Consider the following 22596-nt stretch of genomic DNA (forward strand, 5'->3'; position numbering starts at 1 on the left):
GCTGGGGGAACGGATCAGAGTCTGATGATGGATGAACGTCTGGTGTCTGTCCTGTCTTCCTGCTCTTACCAAGAGCTGACTGGGCCCAAACCCAGTAAACTGAGAGGCAAGCCCCTCTTGTCCTGTTCGAATTGGGTTCAGTTTTCAGGACATTTAAAACAATGAGAGATGATAGGGTCCTGTGAGTGTGTGAGTGTGGGGGTGGGAGGGCTATGTAAAGCCCCTCAGGCATGTGCTGCGATTCTGTTCAACCAATAGCTCTGCAAGGCCAGCATTTTGTTGGGGTCCAGCTGGCTGGACCAAACTGGCTCCAGCTCTGAGCCCCGGAGGCAGGCAGAGGTCGAGCTGACCAGCGGCGGCCCCCAGAGAATTGCTCCCACTCTGCAAATCCACTGTTTAGGATTTGTTCCTTTTCTGTCGCTAGCCTAAGCCATCAAACTTGATGGTTTATCCTCTGAAAACATGCTCAGAGAAAATATTATGGACGTCTTTTATAAGTTCAGTTTAACGTCTTGCCTGTTGGTTCATGTCTAGCGTAAAAGTCCTCATGTGTTTCCCGTTGAGAAGTTTAGCCTGCATGGTACTTGGCTGAGTGAAACAAAAAAGAATGGACCGTGAAATATCCCTTCTTTCACAGGGTGAGTTGTGAATTAGCATCCAGGGAATGACACGTTTTCTAAACTCATAACTTGGACGTGTTCTTTTCTTCTTCATAGCGGAATCTGCTCTGTTGAGCAGTTGGTTTTTGTGCGTGGAATGCAGGAGGAAGGCCTCCTATGCTGATTTCCGGAGCTAATGTGTAAGCTTCAACCAAACACGCAAACATTCACATCTGTCCTTTAAACACGCTGTAAGTGATTTTGGAGGTCCGCAGCGGATCCTCCTTCCCCCTCAGTCCCTCATCGTGAGGGGAGTGGGGAGAATATCTGTCACACAGGGTGTTCGACAGACATTGTAAAGACTAGGCAAAATGTATTAGTAAGATTTTTAGCATGTGATCTGGAATATGTAGTTCCAGGTGCTTGATATCTGTGTATTTTTTTATCCTCCGATTTGGTTTGCATTTTGAATTTGAAACAAGTTTTGAACATATCCAATGTATTCCTGTTAGTCTCTGCCCATTTTAAACCATTTTAGGAAGCTGGCAAATAGTAAATGACATTAAACAAAATTAAAGAGTGATCTTGTTATTTCTTTTAAAGATTTTCTTTCTTTCTTTCTTTGAGAGTGAGAGAGCACAAGCGGTGGGGGAAGGGGCATAGGCAGAGGGAGAAGCAGGCTTCCCGCTGAGCAGGGAGCCCGATGCAGGGCTTGATCCCAGGACTCCGGGATCATGACCTGAGCCAGCAGTCGCTTAACCGACCAAGCCCCTCAGGAGCCCCGAGAGTGATCTTATTTTAAAGTATTAACCTGGTGTGCTTTGCACGCGCTTCAGGACATCGATCCCAGCCTCAAATAGCATTCCTCATGGCGTGCCTTTAGCTGTTCCGTTTTCATAATGGATTTATATTAATTTGATTTGCAGGTATCAGAGTGAAGTGAGGGTCGCTTCATACATGCTTTTGTCAAGGGGCCCTCTTTGTGATGTGACCAGACCAGGGCTCAGGGGCATTTGCTGGCTGAGGGGCCAGGTGTGGGCCTCTGGCCTCAGCACCCTGTTTGCCCCCTTGGCAGGGCGTGCTGTAGGCCCTTTCCAGGGACTCGGCGAGAGAGGGTGTGAGGCTGGCAGGAGGAACTCGGTGTAGTTGTTCCCCTGGGTTCAGATGTTCCCTTGTCTGTGCAATTCAGTGGTGACTCTGGGACTTGAGGCCTGGGGAGACCTGCCTGTGTTCTCTGTCCCCTGATCTGGTGTGAACATTGACAGATTTGAGCCCTTCAAGTTGAAACCATCGTGAACTGGAACTTCATAGCTGTAATTACACCTGGAACAAATCAGATTTCATAAATCATGTATTAGTCAGGGCTCTCCAGAGGAACAGAACCAACAGGATATACATCTGTAAAGAGGTTTATTATGAAGAATTGACTCACAGGATTATGGAGGCTGACAAGTCCCAAGGTCTGCAGTCAACAAGCTGGAGACCCAAGAGACCCAGGGGCGTAGCTCCAGGCCAGAGACCGGCAGCTTGCAAGCTAGGAAGAGCCAGTGTTTCAGTTTGAGTCCAAAGGCAGGAAGAAGTTGATGTCAGCCCCAAAGCAGTCAGACGGGAGGAAGCGTCTTACTGGAGGGAGGTTTCTTTGTTCTAGTCAGGCCTTCACCAGATGGGATGAGGCCCACCCACATTAAGGAGGGCAGTCTGCTTTACTGGGTCTACTGATTGAAATGTTAATCTCTTCCAAAAATACCCTCACAGAAACACCCAGAATGTTTGCCTGACTCTCCGGGCTTCCCATGGCTCAGAAGGGTTGACAGCCATCACAAATGCTGACACAGGCTGACACTTATGAGTGGTTGCTCTGTGGCTGGCAGGCTTCCGGGCACTGCTGTGGAAACTCATTTCGTCCTTGGCACAGCCCTGCTGGGGTTGGGATGGTGGGCAGTGTTATCACTCGCACCCTTAAGGAGGTGTAGAGTGGAGTGGCTTGTCCTCTTATGTGAAATAGGGGTCCTTGGGGTTTAGACCACACGGTGTCATTTGCTGACCCTATTTCAGTGGATTTCCTCCAGGTGAAAAAAATTTTTTTTGAGAGAGAGAGAGAGAGAGAGAGAGAGAGTTCTTGAGCAAGTAAGCAGGCGGAGGGGCAGAGGGAGAGGGAAAGAGAGAATTTTTTTTTTTTTTTTTTTTAAGATTTTCTTTATTTGAGAGAGAGAGAATACTCACAAAGGGAGAGTAAGAGGGAGAACCACACTCCCTGCTGAGCAGACTTGATCCTGGGACCCTGAGATCATGACCTGAGCCAAAGGGAGAGGCTTAACCGACTGAGCCACCCAGGCACCCCCTAGAGACCATTTGAAAAGAACCAGCGTAATGCTTCCTTATAATGTCAGCGAGAAGCCAAAGCAAACTGCTATAACCTGGATTTCGGTTGTGACTATAGGCCCATGGCCTTGCCAGGGTGCGTGACGATCAGTCAGCTCCTGCCCCTGCAGGTGGGATCACTGGGGAAGGTGGCAGCTGCAGAGGCAGTTGACCACGTGCTGAGTTCTTAACGTCCAAGCAGGAGCCGCTGTTTGGGGGTAGACTGCTGTCAGGGGAGCCTTTACAATATTTCCAGGGTTTTCATCATAACAGTATGCCAGGGAATGGTGTTGCATGTATATCTTTTGGGTCACTTATCCTATGTGTCTGTAAGGTAACAGGGAATGTGCATTTAGGATTTGGTCTACATCACAACACTGCCCTCCAGAGAGCCTGTACCCATTAAGTGCCCAGTACGAGTGTAAGGGAGTGGCCATTTCCTGCCAACTTTGGGCATCGTCAGCCCTTTTCATCTTGGTTAATCAGGTAGTCAGGAAAAAGGGGACTTCATTTTACTCTGTATCTTTTTCATTATGAATAGTCTGTACCTCTTTTCTATTCCATTTTATTTTCTGCAGACAGCCTGGTTTTTTGGTCTTTGCTCATTTTTCTAATGGGTTGTTGACCTTTAAGAGGTATAATTGAGTTTCTGTTGTGTGTACGGAGGATAGGGCAGTGTGTCAGGTTGAGATTCTTTTACGTTTCAGAAGAGGAAAAATGTCTTTAAAATAGTCACACGAATTACTATTTAATTATTATTACTGTAGATTTGATATTCATAGGAGAACCAGAGGGTAATAAAAGATTGTATAAAGGGGATTTCTAAAGTGGTGTTTCCAGGAAGGTTTCTATGGGAAAGCAGTGTTTGAGCAGAAGTCTGAAGAGTATGTAGGAGTTTGCATGGTGGGGATGGGAGAAGAGCATTCTAAGCAGCGAAGACAGCATGAGCAAAGGCCCTGTGGCAGGAAGATTATTGACAGTCATAGCTAACATTGAAAGAGCACTTACTGTGTACTTGACGTTGTCCTGATTGCCTTTTATATCTACCTGCATTTAATTCTCATGGATCACTTATGCAGCATACTTCCCCAAACCTTGGCCATTGAGAACAGCAAACACTTATAGTCTCACATATTTCTGTGGGTTGAGAAGTTAGGAGTAGCTTAGCTGGGTGGTTTTAATTCAGGGTCCCTTGCAATGTTGATGAAGGCTGCCGGGGATATCGATGTTCCCAGATAATTGAGCAACTATATGATGAAGACACTTGTGAGACTTTCTGGAGTGGGGACTTCAGTTTTGATGGATGTTGCCAGAGCAGTTGTATTTTTATGCAGATAAAGTGGGGGTGTCTGGGCCCACACCCACCTGCACCCCCTGCACCCTGGGTATTGGCAAACACCTTGCGCTTTGCCAACTGAGGCGTGAAAACAAGAGCGCAGATGGTCTCGATTTACATTCCCCTCAGTACGTAGAGGGAGTTTTTATTTTTATTTTCCGTATCTGAGAGAAATGCTTCTTACCAGTTTCTGTTTTTAGCCCATGGAGTAGTTAATTCCATCATTCCATATAAGAGAATAGTAATTTACGCTTTCCTTCCTTTGCCAACGGTGGAGAAGGTCTCCTTGTACCTGCCTCACGGGCTTGCTGTGAGGATTCACCGGGTTACCTCACGCATGGTGCCGAGCATGCTGTGGGCACATAGTAGGTGTTGAGTGAGTCCCTTCCTGTGTCGTTACTGTTGCATGCCGACTGTTTATCGTCTGTCCTTTGTCTGTTATCACTGTCTGTTGGTCTGTGTGTGTTTGGCCCGGAGGAAAGGCCTGGGCTGCCGGAGGCCCAGTTGCTGGGTGGAGGGTCAAGGGGAAGGACAGCAGGTTGCAGAGTTGTTTCACCTGTTGCCCTTCCGTTCTCCCTTGGTTTGCGGTCCCCTTCCCTCTCTTCTGTCTGTCTCACTGTCTCTGAGAGGATCCCAGGTTTTTTGTGTTTTTTTTTTTTTAAGATTTTATTTTTTTTATTTACTAGAGAGCGAGAGATCACAAGTAGGCAGAGGGGCAGGCAGAGAGAGAGAGAGGCAGAGAGAGAGAGGGCAGGCAGAGAGAGGCAGCAGGCATCCCGCTGAGCAGGGAGCCCGATGCGGGGCTTGATCCCAGGACCCTGGGATCATGAGTTGAGCCAAAGGCAGAGGCTTGACCCATTGAGCCACCCAGGCGCCCCCCACTTCACCCTTTTTCTGGGCCCCAGACTTACTCTGTCCTTTCTGACATCATCGCGCTCCCACCCATCTCCCAGAAATGTGCTTATCTTTTGCCCACTTGTGGCTCTTCTCTCACCTCTTCCTTCCTTTGCCCAGGCTGGGTTTGTTCCTCCTTTTTTGTTACTTTACTGCTCTCCTTGTTCTGGGTCAGGCTCTGTGGGGAGTGGCAAGCTGGGCGGGATTTGGCTCCCATCACTGGAAAGCCTTGCAAGGGGACCTCGGGGTGGGTCTCGGAGGCTTCTGGAATGCTCGGGTGGCAGAATTTGTTTCTCTGCCTGTCTAATGGGGATGATGGATTTATTGAGGGGGTAAAGCAAGTGACCTATTTCTGTGAAATACTTAGAAAAGTGACACTCAACAGGGAGCCCAGTGGCACCTTCTACAGTGATGGAAATGTCCTCCATTAAAATGTCTTCATAGACTTCCAGCATATGATCTCTGATTTTGCTATTTTTAAAGCTCTGGTTGATTATAGAAGTGATTGGGATCAAATATTCTTCCCATTACACTATTGAATATTTGTCTCAAAAATTTCTTGATGAACTTGGGGTACCTGGGTGGCTCACTTGGTTAAGCATCTGCCTTCAGCTCAGGTCATGATGCCAGGGTCCTGGAATAGAGCAGGCTCAGTGGTGAGCCTGCTTCTCCCTCTCCCTTAGCCCTTCCCCCTACTCACGTTGTGTCTCTCTCTGTCAAATAGATAAATAAAAAATCTTAAAAAAATTTTCTTGATGAACTCTTGGGATTCTTGCTAAAACTGTTTTCTGCTTAGTTGTGGTTCTTTTTATTAGATAATGAGGGTTTTTGTTTTTGTTTGTTTGTTTTTAGGATTTTCTTTCTTTCTTTCTTTTTTTTGGTGTTTGTGCCAGGGAAGGTCTCTTTTTGCCTTGGTTTCTAGGAAGCTCAATTGCCTTAGGTTTTCACTGAATAGGTATTCTGGTAAAACTGTCCTTGCCTACTTCTGCCTCCTTCCATTTAATAGAATACACAGGGTGCTCTCTTTTTATGCTGCTCCTTTTTTTTTTTTTTTTTTAATATTTTATTTATTTATTTGACAGAGAGAGAGAATGAGAACAAGCAGGGGGAGTGGCAGGCAGAAGGAGAGGGAGAAGCAGGCTCTCCGCAGAGCAGGGGAAGCCCGATATGGAACTTAATCCAAGGACTCCAGGATCACGACCTGAGTCATGAAGGCAGTGGCTTAACCAATTGAGCCACCCAGGAGCCTCTTTTTATGCTTATTCTAACTAACATAGTTCTGTTGAAACCTTAATGGACATACATGAGGTTTGAGAGGAAATAAAGGTTGACTCACTATACTTTCTCAAGGCTCCATGAACTTGCTCCTGTGGGAAGTCCACCCACCCCCGTATTTTAGCCTGCACAGACTCTGACAGTATTCCCAAGGGAGAAGCAGCGTGCCTTCCTGGGGTTCTTGGCCTAAAGCATGTTGGCTTTGGGGCAGAGACATTTTGAGTGTGTTTTATGGCTGCAGCATTTACTGTGGTACCTTGGGCATGTCAGCTTGTCTCCGAAGCTGTTTCTGCATCTCTAAAATGGTATGACAGTAAGAACCTCAGAGTCCTTTGGTGTTGGTACTCAGCATGGTGATTCCTATTAAGTCCTTGGTACAGCGGTGCAAGGAAGGTGTTCAGTAAGGATTGGTGACTGTTGTTACTTACGGCTCTGCTTAATTCCCATTGGGGTGAATCTGCCTCCATGCGGCCCAGTTTAGTGGGAAATCTGCTAGAGACCTTGCCCGTCGTCCTCATCTCTTAGTTCACTGTCCGCACTGCATGATTTTGAATTCCAGGAGTGAGGAGTCAGGCTTTGGATCACCTGCTGGGGTATGCCTTGGTGCCTTATACAAACAGGGATCATTGTGTGTTTTGTGATTTGAGCCTTTAAGTTTCACAGGTGTCTGTCCTGGGAAACAGACTGAACACATGTGTGGGGACACGTGGTCAGGCCGAGGCTCTGGGAAGGCCTGCAGGGCCCCGGCTTTTTAAACTGCAGTCATACTGGGGCCTGCCTCAGAGCCCTGGGCCAGTGGTCATCCCGTTGCCGGAGGACTAGCCTGGAGGACTTATGTTTTCAGTTTCTCTTTCCTCCCTTCTTTTTACTTCTCCCATCTTTCCTCTCCTATCTTTGTCCCCCCTTCCTCTGCCTTCCCTACTCCCTTTCTCCTTTTTCCCCGGCCCTTCCCTCCATATAAGAGAAATGGTTTCTTCTTTTTTCTTTTTTAGAAATATTTACTTATTTTTAGAGAGAACATGCGACCGCGCTTGCTCGCACGTGGGGGTGGGGGCAGAAAGAAAGGGAGAGAGAGAATCTCAAGCAGACTCCCCACTGAATGTGGAGCCCGACTCAGGGCTCGAGCCCTGAAATCAGGACCTGAGCCGAAATCGAGATTCAGACACTTAACCGATTGAGGCACCCCTCTTTTTTCTTTCTCTAAAAATTTTACACCAGGGTTGGATCTAGCCGGGCAGACTCTGGAAGCTGTGTCACATTTGACCAGAACTACTTTGGTAAAGACTGCAGGATACAGGTCCTGCTGGGTTAATGTTCTTTAGTGCTTTTCTGGCACAAGGTGGCCCGTTGTGTCTGGGTAACAGGCACCTTCTTCTGTTCCTGGACACATCCTAGGATAATGAAGGGGCTCCATTATGCTGATTTGGAACATGCTGGGGTTTGGCTACAAGAGGAAGATTAGGAAAGGTGTTTCCCAGCCACGCTGCTGAGCGTGCTGGTGAGCAAACAGAGAAGAGAGGGGACGGGTCCTTAATACCGTGTGTGCAGTCAGTGTGTGGTAGGTCTAGGGAATTCTCAGATGGAGGGCTGAGTGTTTGCATGTGAGCTCTGGAAGTCTTTAGGAGGGAACCTGACCACTGGGAGAAAGGAAGAAGGAGGGAGAGCATGCAGAGACTGGCCGCTCCTCCTGTGGGTGATGGCAAGCTGCTGGAAGGTGGTTTTACCCTGAGTTACTGCCCTGCAGAGAGGCTGTTTTAGACCTTACCCAGCCTATCTCATCACCCACCCCTGCCACCCTAGCACTGTTTCAGAATAGATGATGGGGTGCTGGGCGTGGGCCCTTCCCAGCATGGGAGTCCTCAGCCTTCTAGGGCTTTCCACCATCCTCATGGTGCTTTCTGATTTCCCTAGTGCTTCTGGGAGCCTAGGAACAAGGCAGGGCAAGGTGGACGCTTGTTGTCATGCAGAGTTGGGTGAAAGTACCGTGGAGTGAGGGGGTAGTTGAAGCAAAGGGCTGTGGGATTCAAGCTGGAGGGAAGGGCCCAAGAAAGGCAAAGTGGAGGAATCACAGGGCAGTAGTCTTCAGGTGGTGTAGTGGGAATAAATGAGGGGAAACTGTGAGGAGAGGGGGCTGGAGGGGCTGGTTGTGGTCAGGGAGGGGCCATCTGAATTTCAGATTTCAGAGGTGGCCCAGATGCGGCTGGCAGAGGTGGAGCGTGCGGTCAGGGAGGGACTAGGGAGTGGACAGGTGAGTGTGAGCAAGGGTGGCTTGAGTCTCAAGTGAGCCCGCGTAAGGGCAGGTGGAAGGAAATGAACCATCTGTGGCTGGAGGAGCCGGAGAATGCTGAATCCAACTCCAGACCCCGAGTGGACCAGCTCAGAGCAAGACTCGAATCCTCATCTTCCAGGAGGTCTTCTGCCCTCCTGGATTTTGACCTGTATGCTGGAACACGTATGTGGGCTGTCCTGAACCTTCCCAGTCGGGGAGAACCTTCCTACCTTTCTTCCTGCTTCTCAGTGGCTGGGAAGACGATGATAGGGCTAAGCCTGGGGCATGGCAACCTTGACATTCCTTCTCTTACAGGAATTCTGTTCTGCTTTTCAACCCAACTTGCCAAGTTTCAGCTTATCTGATAAATATAATTGTACTTCCTTTTCTGTATCAAGAAAGACCTTGACAACAGTCCGTTCAGATGATCATAACTGCAGGCGTGAACTCCATTGCTCAGTGTCATTTCAGTTGTTTCTCCCTATTTATGTGGGGGTTTGTGGTGGTAAAAAATGGGAATGGACAAGTCTGAGTTTGAGAAAAGGTATGAGAGTCCCCTGGTGCCCAGTCTCCTTTTCGGGACCAGGAGGCTGGGAGGGGTGCTAGGCCCACCCAGGTGTGCACGCAGCACCATCTAGTGGGCGAGAGAAGCACCAGCAGCAGGAGTGACAGCTTAACCCGGAGACCAGAGGCATCGGTGCCCTGGGGTCGGCAACTTCCGAAAGTGGTTGAAGGAAAGAGGAGGTTAATTGTCCAGAGAATCCCACAGGAAGGCAGATGGCTTCAGTTGTGTAGAAAAAAAACAAATCTCCCTCCATCCCTCCATGCCTTCCTCTGTCTTGTTCTTTCTACCTTTATTCTAATTGATCCCTGTCTGCTATTTGCTGGAATTCATTCCAGAGATTGTTTTTTGCGATTTATGAGAAGAGGGAGGGTACTAGGAGAGCCAAGCGTGACTGTGTCTTTCCTGCTTAGGCTGCTGTTTAGGAGGTCCTGGTGGTGGTGTGATTTCAGTGCCATGCGGACAACTTTTTTCTTCCAGCTCTCAGTCATTATATGTTATGTCATTTCAAACTGAGTGTACATTAGTCAGGTTTTGCTGGGTAACACACCACTCCCAGATCCACAGTGGCTACTGTAATGTTTATTCCTAGATTGTGGTCTTTAGTCACCTGAGGATGGCCTGGGCTTCAGTTCAGGTCTGTCGTCCTTAGCTCTCATTGGAGGATTTGGGCTGAAGGGGCCCCGGCTCTCTTCGTCCATCCATCCCCTTCTCCTGGCAGAGGACAAGGCTTACATGGACAGACTCAGCCAGCACATTCAGAGTCTCTGGCTGTACGTGCAGCAGAGTCTCTGGCTGGCATTCCAGACTGGCCGAGGCAAGTTCTGTGGCCCCACTCAGTCGCAGAACTGCAAAGTGGTTTTTGTTCACAGTGCACCAAAACCAAGGTAGATAGTGAAGGAAGAATTGTGAATAAGATGAACAGCCAGATTTTTAGAAGATCCTCGAATGGCTGAGGTCCTTCGGTGGCCTTCAGGAAGCCACAGGGAGTCCACGATCTCCCCAATGGCTTAGAATACCGGTTGGCAGACCTTTCCCCTAAAGATCAGAGGGTAAATATTTCAAGCTTGTGGGTCACATGACCTGTGTTGCAACAACTGGCCTCTGCTGTCGTAGCTGAAAGCAGCCGCAGACAGTACCTCAAGGAATGGGTGTGTATCTGGGTTTTGGTAAAATCCTTATTTATGAAAACAGACCAGGGTTGGATTTGACTGTGGGTCGTAGTTGGTGGACTCCTGGTGCAGACATTCAAGCCCTGATTTCTCTCCGGATGTCAACCTAGCAGTAAGAGAGAAATAGCCTTTGTTGGGAGGCTACTGGGGAGTCCAGTAATACTCTACCCACCGTGCAGCATGGTCAAGCTGTAAACTGGTTCTTTGTCACTGAATTTTCTAAGCAGCCAAAGCTTCTTGTTTCTACACACGAAACCTCGTTTTGCTTAACCTCTTCTCCATGGAAATGTCTGGAAAGGGTATGAGAAGATCCTTGGTCTTTCCAAGGATGATAGGGAAGGCAATTTAATCTTTCTGGTGGATTCAGATTTATCTTTCAGAAACAGCATTTTTGGTGAAGGACTTTGAGGTGGGCCTAAGTAAGGGTAGTAGGTGTGCTCACCGACCCTACTTCCCCATCTCTTATGGTTATGTTTTTATGTGTGTGGCCACTCCATTGAGATATAATTCACCCATTTAAAGTGTATAGTTTTATGGCCTCTAGTTCATTCACAGGGTTGTGCAGTTGTTACCACAAATCAATTTTAGAACAGTTTCATCACCCCCAAAAGAAACTCCAGACTCTTTAGCTGTCACCCCCAATCCACTTCCATCCCCACACCTCCCTCAAGTATGACTGAATTTTTTTATTTTATTTTATTTTGTTTTTTTCTGTGTTCCAAGATTCATTGTTTACGCACCACACCCAGTGCTCCATGCAACACGTGCCCTCCATAATACCCACCACCAGGCTCACCCAAGCTCCCATCCCTCGTCCCTCTAATACCCTCAATTTGTTTCTTAGAGTCCACAGTCTCTCAAGGTTCATCTCCCCCTCCGATTTCTGCCAACTCCTTTCTCCTCCCCTTCTCCCAGTGTCCTCCGTGTTATTTCTTATGCTCCACAACAAAGTGAAACCATACGATAATTGACTCTCTCTGCTTGACTTATTTCTTCCAGTCCCATCCATGTTGTTACAAAAGTTGGGTATTCATCATTTGATGGAGGCATAATACTCCATTGTATATATGGACCACATCTTTTTTTTTTTTTTTTAAAGATTTTATTTATTTATTTGACACAGAGAGAGAGATCACAAGTAGGCAGAGAGGTAGGCAGAGAGAGAGGGGGAAGCAGGCTCCCCACTAAGCAGAGAGCCCAATGTGGGGCTCGATCCCAGGACCCTGGGATAATGACCTGAGCCGAAGGCAGAGGCTTCAACACACTGAGCCACCCAGGCGCCCCGGACCACATCTTTTTTATCTCTTCGTCTGTTGAAGGGTGTCTTGGCTCTTTCCACAGTTTGGTGACCGTGGCCATTGCTGCTATAAACATTGGGGTACAGATGGCCCTTCTTTTCACTACATCTGTATCTTTGGGGTAAATAACCCAGTAGTGCAATTGCAGGGTTGTAGGGGAGCTCTATTTTTAATTTCTTAAGGAATCTCCACACTGTTTTCCAAAGTGGCTGCACCCACTTGTGTTCCCACCAACAGTGTAAGAGGGTTCCCCTTTCTCCGCATCCTCTCCAACACACATTGTTTACTGTCTTGTTATTTTTGGCCATTCTAAATGGTGTAAGGTGGTATCTCAATGTGGTTTTGATTTGAATCTCCCTGATGGCTAATGATGATGAACATTTTTTCATGTGTCTGTTAGCCATTTGTGTGTCTTCTTTGGAGAAATGTCTGTTCCTGTCTTCTGCCCATTTTTTGACGTGATTATCTGCCCTTTTTTTTTTTGAGTGTTGAGTTTGAGGAGTTCTTTATAGATCTTGGATATCCAGTGTGGCTGAATTTTTAATGATTTGGAGGGTCACCTCTTGAAATCTGCTACCTTGGTTTCTTGGCCCTAACAGGCTCAGCTCTGGCCTTGGAGAGCAGAGCGAGGAATCATCATCATCATCCATCATATCATCATCTTTTTCTTCTTCTTTTTTGTTTTTTTTAGGATTTTATTTATTGATTGATCAAAGAGAGAGGGGAGAGGGAAAGAGAGAGAAAGAAAGAGAGAGCGAGCACAAGCAGGGGAAGCTACAGGCAGGGGGAGAAGCAGGCTCCCTGCTGAACAAGGAGCCAGATATGGGACTTGATCCCAGGACCTGGCACCATGACCCAAGTTGAAGGCCGATGCTTAACCAATTGAGCCACCCAGGCATCCCCGGAGCCAGGAATCTTCTTGAGTGGTCGTCGTGCTCTACAGGTGTGCAACCAATACTTTCACTGCCCCTGAGAACCTGGGCATCAGAACTGCATCAGCTGAGGACATAGCTTTAACGTTTGTCCTTTATCATACCTTTCTTTTTCTTCATTTGTATTTTGCTTTGGAGGAGTCGCCCTTTGTAATTTTATACTTGTGTTATTTTGAGACCTGGTTCAGGGAACATGGGATCATTTCACACGGGTTTTATTGGTTTTACCTATTTTGCTTAACCGCTTATTGTTGGGTTATGGTAATGGTTTTGGGGATGAGTTTGTAGTCTCTTAATATCCAGATGATCTCACTTCATGTTTTGAAAAAGTGGCCATTGTTTGCCTCTGAACAGAATTTCCTGTCTAGGAAATCATTTAGATGAACAATAAAGCAGTGGACCGCATTCAATGGTCGAGGCACGGTAGGCATTATGATTTTAAAAAATTGTGTTCTATTAATAAAATAAACTTGTCCTGATTTGCCATCTGACCGTTGATCTCAGCGTTTAACCTTTGACATGAATTGGCTTTCATCCCATCGTAAAAGCTAACTTTGGAGAGGAGAGGACCTGGGGAGGATGTGGGCCTTGAACTCTGGAAGTTGCTCAGCTGCTTTTCAGGGCAGCAGCTTTTCAAAGCTGCCTTGAAAGCTTTAGAGAGCCTAACCATAAAGACTAGGTATAGATGTTTCTGGGAAACAGAAAGCAAGTGTTAGTGTAAAAAGTTAATCGTTCTAAAACAGGAGACTGGATCTGAACCCACAAATTAAAGCAAACAGGAGTCAAGGGGGGAGAGGGAGATGGGTGGGTGAAGTATGATAAGCTGTCTTTTCTTTGCTATGGAGAAGCAGAAAAATAGACATTTACGTCCTAGTGACTGAACGATAACTGCTGAGCAGCGGCTTCACCTGGTAGGGTTTACGTAGTGGTGGTAGCCCTTCACAAATGTTTGCCGCCTTATTACTGTTGTTTGTTATCATTATAAAAAGTACAGCTGGATCCTTACATCGCTCTCACACCCAGTAAAATCCACATGGCCCAAAGAGAGAAGGAACATCAAGAAAGAGCCAGAAAAGTGGTACAAGTAAACATTTCTGGTTATTTTAATCATCTCGAGATGGGCAAGGCCATCCGAAAGTCAGATGCAGAGGCTAGAACTGTAAAGAAAAGGAGGGATCATTTTGACGATTTAAAAAATTAAGCCTGAGATGGGGATTCTTGCTGTAACTCGATGCGTCTGTTCCTGAAAAGCTCACATGTTCTTTGGAATCACCAGCCAGAAATAACAGGAGTTGAGCGACTTTGTAGCCAGAACACTAAAAAGTACAAAGCACCCACAGTGCATGGGGAGATAAAGTGAGGCTGTGGGAACCGCGCAGGGCAAAGGCTGGGAGCCGTGCAGAGGTGGGGGCTCTGAGCCCTGCAGCTCTCATGGAGGTGGGCATAGGAGGAAGGGCAGCCTCTGCGAAGAACCCCCCTGCAAGGCTGGGCTGCACCTCCTGGGAGATGGAGCCCTATGTGTAGTGCTTATTTTAAACTTCTTTAAAAGAGGGCTGAAAGGGCTCCTGCCTGTGCAGTATAAGAGGGCTTCCCTGCTTAACACCAACATAGGAACTCCTGCTAGAAAGTCCTATTGCAGCACTCAAGGCTGTGTGGGAAAACCCAGGAAGCATGAGTAGGGCTGCATGACCAATTGGGGGAGGGCGGGGCAGTGGCAGGAACAGTTGCTCTGTATTTGATAGGGAATTAATATAAAGCTTCTCTGTGTATAACAATATTAAAGAAGAGATAAGCAAGAAAAAATACATATGAGCATCCTGTAAAAGCAAAAGGCCAATATGTCTGTGAAAAGAGGTTGAATATTATTAAGGAATAAAGGCCAACAGCCAGCAGGTGCATGGAAAGGTGCTCAGGATCAGCAGTCATCAGGGAAATGCAAACCAAAACCACAATGAAGTATCACCACTCCCTCCCCCAGCTATTAGAATGGCTCGTATGGAAAAGACAAGAGACAACACATGTTGGAAGGATGTGGAGGAGAGGGGACCCTCGTGTACTGTTGTTGGTAATGTAAATTGGTGCAGCCACTATGCAGTATTTATTTTGGTGTTAATTGCAAAAATCTGAGGAGTCTGTGAATGGCAGAGGGATTGCATAACTGAAATGTGGCACATGCTGCAAGTGGAATACTATGCAGCCCTTACAAAGGAGGTGGCTCAGAATTTATTGTCATGGAGAGATGTCTGTGACACATTGATGACATCACCAGTGATTTTTCCAAGGCATACGGAGGGGAGAGAAATAAAATCACAGGAGGCAGAAAAGAGATTTTCAAAGTGGCTTTGGAATTAATGACTGTCTCCAGGGCTTTTGGATGTTTTCCTTCCTCCCTTCTAATCTGTGGCCAGCTTACTGGTGCAATTCTCATCCATCAGCAAGTGCTGTTACCTCTACCTTCCTGAATCCAGCCACTTCTCCCACCTACCTCATTCTAGCCTGAGTCACCGTTGGTTCTCGCTTGGACTTCAGCAATAACATCCTCGCTTATCCCCAGCTGGTAGCCCCTTCAGTCTGTCCATACAGCAGCCAGAGAGGCCTGTTTAACTTCTGAGTCAGAACATGGTGCTCTTGTTGGTGGAGCTGCCCACTGTGGCCACAGTGGGCTCAGACCTCCTGCCATGGCCCAAAGTTTCTGGGTGCTGTGGCCTCACTCCCATCCCACTCCCCCTGCACTGCTCTTCCTACCCCAGCTCTGGTCACCCAGGATGCCTCTGGCCTTTCTTTATATTTACTCTTCCCTGTGCTTGGAGCACTGTACCCCTACATCCTCATTCTGGTTTCTGCCCCGGTGACCCTTCCCCAGAAGTGAACAAATAATTGATATTCATGGCTTTATAATAGTCTACTACGTTGGTATGATTTACTTAAATACTGCCGTTTTGCTAGAGATGAAGGTTATATTTGGCCATGCAGTGAACACCCTTCTGTTTTTAAAATGAAGAATTTTTAATGGGACGCCTGGGTGGCTCAGTTGGTTAAGCAGCTGCCTTCGGCTCAGGTCATGATCCCAGCGTCCTGGGATCGAGTCCCGCATCGGGCTCCTTGCTCCTCAGGGAGCCTGCTTCTCCCTCTGCCTGCCATTCTGTCTGCCTGTGCTTGCTCTCTCTCCCTCTCTCTCTCTGACAAATAAATAAATAAAATCTTTAAAAGAAAAAATTAAATAAAATGAATTTTTAAATTCAAATATAATGAACTTACAAGATTCTGTTAGTTTCAGGTAATGAGTTAACAGTTCTATACATTTCTCAGTGTCCATCAAGATAAACATACTCTTCATCCCCTTTCTCTCCTTCACCCTTTCCCATCCACCTCACCTGCGGCAACCACCAGTTTATTCTCTGAATTTATGAGTCTGGCTTTTGTTTCTTTTTTTGCAATGAACATCTTTTTTTTGAAAGTATGTCGAGGATGTGAGTGTTAATGCAGAAATGATTTACGGGTACTTAGGGCCCACATTTGTCTTTAAGCTTTTGTTTCGATTTCAGGCCTCCTAAGTAGTCTGCCCAATTTAGGGTGATCATTGTTCAAGCAAAGACCATTTTTAACAGCCGCGTTGAGGTGAGATTTACAGAACCATACAGTTGTAAGGACACAGTTGAGAGAGATTTTGCTGTGGACTTGAGCTATACTACCTGCCAGGGGACCCGTCCCATCTCCCATTCCTGTCTGCAGTGTGGCAGGGTCCCAGTTTCTCCCTGTCCCCTCTGACTCAGGCTGCTCTCTGTCTTTTTGTTTCAGCCACTGTAGCACGTGTGTGTTCCTGTCGCAGTGCGGTCTGTCAGCGGGGGCGCTTTCGTTATTAGAGTTTTTTTTTTTTTTTTAAACTATGTTAAATCTATAAAACATTTCCCACTTAACAATTTTAAAAGTGTATAATTCAGTGGTATTTGGTGCATTCAAATGTTTGTAAGCACCATCTATTTCCAGAACATTTCCTCACCCCCAGAGGGAACTTCCCATCCATCAGTGCTCACTCCCATTCCTCCCTCCTCTTAGCGTCCAGCAACTGCCGTTCTTTTGTCTCTGTGGCTTTATGTATTCTGGATATTTCCTGGGAAGGGAACCATATTACCTGTGGTCTTTTGTGAGTGGCTTCTTTCACTTCGTGTGATGTTTTCAGTGTTCATTCACATCATAGCAGGTATCCTCTTTATGGCAGAATGACATTCCATTGTGTGGTTATACCACATTTTCTTTATCAGTTCATCCATGGGTCGACAATGGGTTGTTTCCACTTTTTGGCCCCGGGGAAGAGTGTTGCTGTGGATGTTTGTGTACAAGATTTAGTTTGAATACACACCTTCAGTCATTTTGGGTATCAACCCAGGAGTGGAATTAATTGTAGGGTCATATGGTGATTCTGTGTTTAACTTATCGAGGAGTTGCCATACTGTTTTCTATAAGGGACACCTTTGAGTATGACAGAGTGATACTAATACTTAAACACTGGGAGAACAGGCATGAACTGGGGCTGTCCTTGGGGAAGCCCAGACAAACGGGCGTCCTTGTTCAGCCTAGCCCCGCCACCTCCTCTCTTCCCTTCCCTCCTGGTGTTAGCCACCATCCAGATGGAGTGCTCGCTTTCCTCGCATGTTTTTCAACTTCTATTCCACGTGTATCTTTTCTTGTCCCTGAGGTGCTAAGGTCCCCAGGTTTCCAGTCTGAGAAAAGGAAATCCCTAATGCAGTGACCATCTTTTATTTCTTTTAAAAAATAAAATAGTGGTAAAATACATGCAACATAAAACTTAATGTTTTAGCTATTTTTAAGTATACAATTCTGTAGCATTAAGTACCTTCGGGGTTAAGCTAGTACTGCCTTCGTCCATCTCCAGAACTTTGTCATTTTCCCCAGCGAGACTCTGTACCCTTTAAGCCCCCTGTACCCCTCCCTCCAGCCTTATGCCCCCCCCCACCACCCAATTCAACTTTCTGTCTCCATGCGTTTGCTACTCTAGGTACCTCATAGAAGAGGAAGCATGCAGTGTTTGCCCTTTTCTCACTGGTTCATTTCACTTCATCTGAGGTCTTCAAGGTTCATCCATGGTGTAGCGTGTGGCGGAATTTCCTTCCTACTTAGGGCTGAGTGATAGCCCCCTCTGTGTATAGACCACGTTTTGATGTCCATTCATTCATCTGTGACCGCTGAGCTTGCTTCTGCTGTTTAGCTGTTGTGATTGTGGGTATACAAATACCTGTTCGAGTCCCTGCAGTTGCTTCTGGACATATATCCAGATTTGGAATTTTTAAAAAAAGATTATTTATTTATTAGAGAGAGAGAACGGGCGGTGGGAGGGGCTGAGGGAGAAGCAGCTTCCTCGCTACACAGGGATCCCTATGTGGGGCTCAATTCCAGGACCCTGGGATCGTGACCTAAGCCGAAGGCAGAAGCTTGACCGACTGAGCCACCCAGGCGCCCCCCAGATTTGGAATTTTTGGATCATAAGTTAGTTCTGTGTTTAACTCTCGAGGAAACCGGTTAGCCATGTTTTCATCCAATGCACTGTAAACATGCTTATATATTTGGCATGCTAGATTTTTTGGATTCCTTTCTTAGATTTGATCCTATATGTGAGAGTACTGGTTTGAGGGTCATGACACATTTTTGTTTCTCCAAACATGCTGTCAAACTGTTTACTGCCAGTGTTGTTCCAGTTTATACCAGCCCCATCTGTCTAAACACTAATTCAGCTGGGAGCACTTTAATTGCAGTCATCACCCCGACCCTGGCTATTTTTGTGTAAAATTACTTCCCCCCTGGTGATTTAGTAATTATAAAATATATACTTTTAAGAGAAATAAAGGAAATTAGAAGACCAAAGTATTTTTTTCTGTTTCTCTCCCACTAAAATAAATTATTCTAAGGGGGAGGAACACTCCCGATTTTTTGTGTGTGTGCAGGTTTAACCATGGGCTGAATTTATACACAGTACTTTTTCCTTGTAAGATAAATTTCTGTACCGTTCAAGCTGTATGTCTCAGTGTAAGAATCAATCCAGCCCGCAGTGTGACATCATTAGCTTTTGTCAATTTCTATGCAAAGCCCACTTGGGGGCGCTCTTTCAGAAAAGCTGGATTTGGTTTTGCCACTCAGGATCCCCCGTAGCAGGATCCGCCTCCTTTGCTGTGCCTTGCCTCTTCTTGCCCTCTTCTTGTACAACACCCTAGTGTGTCGGGGTGGACGGTGCCACGATCAGGTGCACGGGATTGCACTGTAGCGTCACGTCAGCGACCCCCCTGTGAACATGGCCGTCTGGCCAATGGGCCGTCTCTTGCCGCTGTGCTCTTGGCGGGGGTAGGTGTCCTTCAAGCTGGTATTTGTGTCATTATGCAATAGCTGGGGACCTGACATCAGGTCTCCGTGGAGTCCACTCTGTGTCATTGTTTATCCTTTTTCTTAGGAAGACTTGATTCTATGGTAGGTAGGGTCACAGCCATTGCTGAGAACTCCCCCATGTAGGTTTTCCTTCCTATAGTTGGCCTCTTCTTTCTGTGTCCATGAGGTTTTCTCTGTGTGGCCCTGCCCCTCCCGGGGATCACTTGTGCTGCTCCCAGCAAGGGAGTTGACCCTCATTGGGGTGGGGCAGAAGAGGAGGGGAGGGAGGACTGGGGCCTGTCCCTCTGGGGCTGGAACATGAGCTGAGGTGCCGTGGGTGGACAGCAGGGCTTTGTGTCTGTTCCGCCTACAGCCTTGCACCTTGTGGGGCCTTTTCTCCTGTGTAAGGCGAGGGGGAGGTTGAGGACAGGCTCACAGGGAGCGCACACTGGTTCTCAGGAGCAGTCTGAGAAGGGTCTTGTGTGCGCATAGGGCAGGGGGGAGTGTGGGCGAGATGGAGTTGGTGGAGAGACCTCCTCGCCCTTGTGTACTGTTTGAATATTGAGCCACATGCCTTACCAATTCATTTTATTTTAAAGAAATCAAATTCAGTTAATGAACACCACCAGGGGCTAGGTATCAACTCTCGGTGTGCAAGACCCCTTGGAGGGCTTGACATAAAAGCTACTTCCTGGATCACACCATCTAGATCCTGGTACGGGAGGTCTAGAGTTCGAGCCTCAGGAACCATCTGAAGACCCTCAGAGAGAAGCCTGCCTATTGGCAATGCCACCCTCACGTACGGTTCCTGGGAGGGTTCCTCAGCACGGATCAATAAAGGAAGGGAAATGCTCTCTTGTACATTCCTTCCCTGGAGGATCCTCGCCAGGACCCACCAGACGAGGAGTGATCTGTGTGTCAGTTAGGGTTGGGGGGAGATGGGCTAGGGTGTGGGGTCCAGCTCAGCCCCTTGCTAGCGGAGTCACTTGGGCTCCTCACATAATCTCTGAGACTTTGGTTTCCTCGTCTGTAAAATATGTTCTTAATTCTCCCCTTGCACTGCCTGCTGGTTCATGAGAGTAGATGAAATTCAGGAATAGGTACTACGTGCGTTGCCTCGTTCAGCAAACGTTTGTTGAGCGCTTACAGATTACCAAGGCAGGGTGCGGAATAAACAGTGGGGAGGACAGATCAGCATCCAAGATGACACTGTTCCTTTCTGAGGCCTCTCACGTGGTGGGCTGTGGAGCAGCTGAGCACCTGCTCCACATCGGGTCTGTTGCTGGTTGCTCCCAGGCATTTGGCTACTACCTCAGCCTCTCTAAGTACAGTCTTTTTTCCTTTATGTGAGGCAGTCGAGCCAGTAATTTTTAGCTCTAATGGTCCTTTTGCAGTTTGTGAAATTGCAGCTTTTGTGATGTAGAGCATGACTACTAACCCTGAGTTCCCTGAAGATGCTGAGGAGAGGCTCTCAACCGTGTGACCTTATAGTAGGAATGTTCTAGAAAGACACGAGTTACAAACTATCACATGTGTCACCAGCACCAGGATGGCCCCTGTGTAAGTCTTTGCATCTGTGCCCTTTCATCTTAGTAATGTCAAGAAAAATGAATTATTTTCAAGTCTGTACAAGTGATTTGCAAGTGGCTGAGAAGGAGAAGGGTCGTGTCTCATGCAGTTTTTAAAACACTGCTGCGGGTTTACCATCACTGCCAAGCATAGTGGGTGGTTGGAGGCTTATCGCCTCTCCAGAGCCTCCTCAAGCATAGACCTGGGGTCATGTTCCTCAGCCACCACCCTTGTGGCTAAGTGGATACGTGTTGGGCAGAGAACTGGAATGGGTTGGGTAGGGGAGGAAAAAATACAAGATAGACGGGCTTTCAGAATATGGCCAGTTTTGTTGAGTTCAGGTTCCTTTGCTTTTTCTTTGATTGTCACCTTTATTGTAGTCTAGAGCATTCTCCCGAGGCCCAGAGTGAGACACTAGCTTTGGAAATCCCCAAGCACAAACAGGAGGCACATGCATGTTTAATTTGGCTCTCGGGTGTTTACAGAATTCTAAGTCAGTGCCTGACATTGACAAAAATCAAGAGATCTCATGTAAAAATGCAGATTCCTCTCAGAAGGAATCAGCATGTCCGGGGCTGCGGACGCCCCCTGGGTGGAGCAGGGTACGCTCTACACACAGCCCTTGGCCCAGCGTGGGTAGGGCTGGAATCCGAGTTTTTCTTCAGCCGCACACCTTTGTTCTGTGCATGCAGAAACTGAGCTCCAGATGGACGAGATGGCACTTGCTGGGGTGACTGGGAGAAGTTGGGGACAGAGCCAGGCTTGGGGTCCCCTCCCCTGAGTTCTCCAACAGCACTCCTGCTGGACCTGGGCCCCACGCACCTTCCGGCAGGTGGCAGTCCTGCTGCTGGCTTGCCTCCCAGTCTGTCTCTTCCCTGACTTGACCCGGTTCCCTTGTCCCTCTCTCCTGATTTAGCATTTCTTCTCAGGAAGCCCTCCTCTTTATCCAGCGCTGTCCCCTCTCTCCTTTTGTTCCTTCTCCTCCCCCTCTTGTTGCCCCAGGATCTCCTGGAGCCTGGCTGAGTGTTTGGGAGACTTCTCCTCTGCATCTTTGCAGTTCCCCATTCTCCTGGGCCCAGAGCCCTCCAGCTTCAGCGTGCAGGCAGGGAGGCCCAGAGACCCCGAGGGAGACACCCCCACCCCGTCTGGGGATGGCCACCACTCAGTGTGTAACTGCACGGTCCTGGATATGCTGATTTCTTCTGAGAGGCCAGGGATCTGTGTCTTTACATGAGCCTCCCTGATCTTTAAATGTCAGGCATTTAGAGCTGATTTAGAGCTGCCGCCTCTGCTGTGAAACATTAAGCATTATCTCAGGCACCTGGCAAGTTCCATGAAGCTGGCATGTCACCTGTGTATCAGAGGGGCCTCCTTCCAGCCCTTCTGTGGGAATGAGGATCTAGCTCAAGGCAGGTGTCGAGTGGACATAGTGCCCCCATACCCCCCGACCTTCAGCACCCTGTCCCATCTCCCAGCCAGTCCTAAATGTAGCCCTCACCCTCGGGTAGGAGGAACCCACTCCAAACCTTATGCCTTGGAGAAAACCTAGGAGGGATTATAGCCCTGAACAGTTGAGGAGACCCATTATGTTTTGCCCCCCAGAGTGGTGTGGTAAGAATAGAGGGCATTGGATCAGATCTGTGTTTGCTGAGTGATCGAGGGGACATTCCTCCAAAGTCCCCCATGCCGAATGAAAACAGCAGCAATGCCAGATGCCCGGAGGGGCCTGAAAACAGTTGGCACTAGATGGCCCTGCCTCCCCCATGCTGAATGCTGGGCTTTGGTCCGTCCAGGATGCAGGGCTGACAGACCAGCCCTGCCACCCACTGCTGGGTTTTTCCCTTGCCCTTGTCCCCAATGTTTACCCAACACTCACTGGGCTCTTACTGTTTGTTGCCCAGCTGGACAAAGGTGGGAACTCAGTTCTTCCCTGGAGGGGCTCACAGCTAGTCGA

The 22596-nt window shown here is 47.7% G+C and overlaps 1 protein-coding gene across 5 annotated transcripts in view; it reads left to right on the plus strand.

The window, feature by feature from the left end:
- Nucleotides 1–22596, plus strand: part of LOC111158987 (trafficking kinesin protein 1) — a 183955-nt gene that overhangs the window by 68266 nt on the left and 93093 nt on the right. The window lies entirely within an intron of this gene.

This window comes from Enhydra lutris, unplaced genomic scaffold, assembly GCF_002288905.1.
Source record: "Enhydra lutris kenyoni isolate GAN:26980312 unplaced genomic scaffold, ASM228890v2 scaffoldscaffold66, whole genome shotgun sequence".
In the NCBI taxonomy this organism is placed as follows: Eukaryota; Metazoa; Chordata; class Mammalia; order Carnivora; family Mustelidae; genus Enhydra; species Enhydra lutris.